This window comes from Octopus bimaculoides, chromosome 22 (genome assembly GCF_046866305.1).
Source record: "Octopus bimaculoides isolate indiv1 chromosome 22, ASM4686630v1, whole genome shotgun sequence".
Taxonomy (NCBI): Eukaryota; Metazoa; Mollusca; class Cephalopoda; order Octopoda; family Octopodidae; genus Octopus; species Octopus bimaculoides.
The window spans coordinates 31,998,599-32,003,598 of NC_142949.1; the positions used below are offsets into that span (position 1 = coordinate 31,998,599).

At 31.8% G+C, this 5,000-nt stretch overlaps 1 long non-coding RNA gene across 2 annotated transcripts in view; it reads right to left on the reverse strand.

The window, feature by feature from the left end:
* Positions 1–5,000, reverse strand: part of LOC128250525 (uncharacterized) — an 84,583-nt gene that overhangs the window by 29,254 nt on the left and 50,329 nt on the right. Inside the window, exon 3 of one of the 2 annotated variants that reach the window (XR_016237872.1) lies at positions 3,960–4,056. This is a non-coding gene — a long non-coding RNA (uncharacterized LOC128250525). Of the gene's footprint in view, positions 1–3,818; positions 4,057–5,000 lie in introns of those variants that run through there. The other variant, XR_016237871.1, reaches the window with a different exon arrangement.

The window sequence follows — 5,000 nt, forward strand, 5'->3', positions numbered from 1 at the left end:
AGTCTGGTCGAATGCAGAGATTTCACGGTGCCGCTGTTCGTCATGTTCCACCTTAGCCCATTCCGTAATTGTCCGAAGAAACGATAACATTTCTATCTTCGGAATGTAAACTCAGATATAGAGCAAATAAATGCCTCGAAACAGACTTTCCGTCGGTCTGTATATTAATATGTGTACGTGCTTGTTTACACACACACATACAGCCCTCACCCCCCACAAACAAACAAACAAATGTGTGTGTCTGTGTATGTGTCTGTGTCTGTGTCTGTGTTTGTCCCTCCACCGTCACTTGACAAACGATGCTGGTGTGTTTACGTCCCCGTAACTGAACGGCTCAGCAAAAGAGACCGATAGCATAAGTACTAGGCTTACAAAGAATAAGTCCTGGGATTGATTTGTTCGACTAAAGGCGGTGCCCCAGAATGGCAGCAGTCAAATAACTGAAACAAGTAAAATAATAGAATAAAATAATATATATATATATATATACATATATATATACATATATGTGTATGTATGTATGTATGTATGTATGTATGTATGTATACACCCATCGTAAATATATATTTCAATTATATATTTATTTGTAGATTACTTTACAGGAAATCAGTTCCAATTATTGTTGATCTCTTCAGAATTAACCAAATATATAAATAAACATCTAATGCACATAAATTAATATATTTCACTATGCTTCTGGAACTATTCAGTAATGTCTACACACCACATAAACACACACACACACACATACACACACACACATACATACACACACACACACACACACACACAAGAACACGCACACACACACATGTTCATACGTGCGTGTGCATGTGTATATATATCATATATTATCAACATAGATACGAACTCGCACATACGTTTATAAGCACATATATTCATGCATATATGGATATATATATATATATGTATATATATATATGTATATACATACATATATATATATATATGTGTGTGTGTGTGTGTGTGTATATATATATTGGTAGGTAGGTAGGTATTAAAGTATAAAGCGCTCTACAATGATAAACAATGTTTGTGTTTTTATATATATACAAAAACAGAAATGAAAAAAACGAAACCTCGCACAGGTACCAATGTGCATGAATAGATATTTCTTCAGTGATGCTACCAGAGAATTCACCATTTTTTCTCCTCAATTTCAATTTTTTTATCATCTTCCCTCACACCACATAACATATATTTCTCTTTTCTAGCATGAAACTCATTCCTTGTTTCCAATCTTTAGCTAGACTTACCGTTTTACTTACTTCCACATTTGTCATTTGTCATTATTTTATTAAAAATGATTTTTTTTCCCTCCTTTCTGTTGACGTTCATTCTATGTCAGCCTTGATTGGGAACATACGCCGATATATATATATATATATATATATATATATATATATATATATATATATATATATATATATATATATATATATATATATAGATAGATAGATAGATAGATAGATAGATAGATAGATAGATAGATAGATAGATAGATGTGTGTATGTGTTAGTAAATAGATAGATAGATAGATAGATAGATAGATAGATAGATAAATAGATAGATAGATAGATAGATAGATAGATAGATAGATAGATATTGTATTCAACCATGTGTACGTTTGCGCTTCTACCACGTTGGTGTATTTGGGTGGTTTGGAGATGCCAGTGGTGCCAGTGGTGGTCGGATAGAAGCGTCTATGCAATGTAGTAGCGTGTGTTTGTGTTTGTAGATGTTTTTGTACGTTTTGTTTACGTAAACGTATATTTTTTGTGTTTGTATTTAAATCTGTTTCGTACATTTTTTTTTGTGTGTGTTTGTCCTTGTATTTGTTTCTATGTATTTTAGATTCATTTCTGTGTCTGCGTGCATTTCATGGTGTGCGTGTGTCTGCTTGTGTGTCTACGCATGTGTCTTCACGTGCACGCGTGTATGTGTGTGTATGTGTAATCGGTGCTGTAGTATACGGTTGTATAGATGTGTGCTTGTTTGGAGAGTTGCGTTGTGTATAATTTGTACTATATGTGCGAACAAAAGTTTCTGCGGCATATATCGTTGGTATTTGGTGTGAACTAACGTGATACGTTAAGAAATATACAGATGTGTAAGTTTATATATGTGTATAGATATATACGTATGGATGTAATACAGACAGAAGGAGGATAACAGAAAACTTATATAATAGTTTCAAATTCTGACACAAGGTCAGCGATGTCAGGGAGGGGATGAGTCGAATACATCGACCCCAGTATTAAACTGGTACTTATTTTATCGACCCAGAAAAGATAAAAGGCAATGTCGATCTCGCCGGAATTTGAGCTCAGAACGTAAAGGCGGACAAAATGCTGCGAAGCATTTCGCTCCGGCGTGTTAACGAATCTACCCGCTCGGAGGCAGAGGAGGAGAAAAAGAAAGAAATAAATGAAGAAAGAAATAAAGAAAAGAAAGAAAGAAAGAATGGAAGGAAGATATATTTTGTTGGCGGTAAAAAAAAGTGGGGAACAAAGAGAGTGAGATAGTGAGAGAGTGAAAGGTAGAGGGGAAAAAAGATGAGAGATAGAGTCAAAGAGAGAGACGGAGACAGAGAAAGACAGAGGGATAGACAGAGAGAGAAAGAGAGGGGTGGAATAGGTAGAAGTCGTATCGAAAAGCACCTTCAACATACACTTGGTTTCCAAATTGAAGTAAGCAGTGAAAATTAGTTGGGACAGGTCTAGTGAGAATGCATATTATTCGCCGTTCACTTGCAGTCAGCTACGATTGAGCATGTCTTTGTGTATTTCTTAAATCCGTTCTTTATTTAAATGTTTGTAGGTATTTCGTTTGGTTTAGAAAATAATATTGTACGTATGTATCGGAATAATATCTGAATAATAAAAGAACAAACATTTTTTCTCATATGCATACACACATACACACATACACTAACACCTAAGTAGAGACAAACACGTGCGCAAATATAATATAAAATATTACAATATCATATATTTAAATATGTGCACTCAGAAACACACAAATATATATATATGTATATATATATATATATATATATATATTTATATATATATAAATATGTATATAGATAGATAGATAGATACTGATGGATATATATTTATATTTTCTATATTGATTTTAAATTAATATAGATTTGAATACATTTAAATGTACATGCAAATATATTTAAATAACACACACACACACTCATGCGCATATATATATATATATATATATATATATATATATATATATATATATATATATATATATATGTACATCTATATATGTATATGAGTGTATGTATATATATATATATATATGTATAGATATATATGTTGTATATATATACGTAGATATCTATAAAAATATACAAATATTGTATATATATATATATATATATATATATATATATATATATATACATATATATATATATATATATATATATATATATATATATATATATATATATATATATATATATATATATACATATATATATATATATATATATATATATATATATATATATATATATATATATATATATATATATATATATATATACATATATATATATATATACATATAGTTCCTCAATTATTTTTATTGAATTTCTGAATTTCTTCAGCCATTCTCTGTATCTAAATATAAAATATGAGAGTAAATTGTAATTTTTTTCTAGAAAAAAACATTTACTTTATTTTAGAGTTTTCTACCATTTACTGACATAGTGTTTTTTTGTTGTAGTTTTTAAATAGTTTTCATTGCTTCTTTTGTTACATATGCCATACTTTTTTTGTTTTGCTTTGTTTTTGTTTTTTTTTACTGTTGTTGTTGATTATGATGATTATGATGATGTTTTGTTCCAATATATAAGGGAGAATTTTTTTTTGAAAAAAAAAAAGCATTATTTGATCGATTGGAGAATATACCATATGATATTGTTCGCTTCCCGCCTCTATAGACAGACAGACCGGCATACAACGCTTATGTGTCCTCTTGTTAGGCTTTAGGTTTTCAACTGACTTTCTGTAAAAAAAAAAAAAAGAAAGAAACGGTAAGGAAGAAGAAAAAAAACAGAAGTAAATGTTGACAACGTAGTTTCGTTTTCTACTTTCGTTGTTTGTTCATATAATGAATTTATATTTCTTTCAAATTTTGGCACAATACCAGCATTTTCAAAGGTGGGGGTAAATGGACTATATCGACCGCTGTGTTCAACAGGTTTTTTTTCATGTTGTTGTTTTCGAAAGCGAAGGAATGAGAAGCAAAGTCGACACCGGCCGGCGGCATTTCATCCTTGAACGTAATGACAGGCGATATGCTGCTAAGCATTTTGCCCCGTGTGTTAACAAGCCCGTCGCCATATTTGATGAATTTATATTCAAAAGATAGCTAGCTCGCTATCAACGTAGTTAGCTAGCTAGATTGACATATATATATATATATATATATATATATATATATATATATATATAGAGAGAGAGAGAGAGAGAGAGATACATATATATATTCAAATATACACGACGGACTTCTCCCAGTTTCCGTTTACCAGATCCACTCACAAAGCTTTCATCAGCACGAGGCTACAACAGAAGACACTTGCTGAAGCGGTCACGCAGTGGGACTGAACCCGGAACCATGTGGTTTGGAAGTAAACCTCTTACCAACCAGCCATGCCTGCACCCACCGGTAAATGTGCAGAGGACTTACTCTTTTTACAACCAGAAGTAATAGTTTAAGTTTGCCTCACAACCACATGGTCGTGGGTTCAGTTCCACTGTGTGTCAGATTGGGCAAGTGTCTTCCACTGTAGCCTCGAGACGCCCAAAACGTCGAGGGTGGATTACACTGACGGAAACTGAAAGAAGCAAGCGAGTCGTATGTGTGTACATACATACATACATACATGTATATATATATATGATTGTATGTATATATGCATGTGTGTATACGCATACATATGTGTGCGT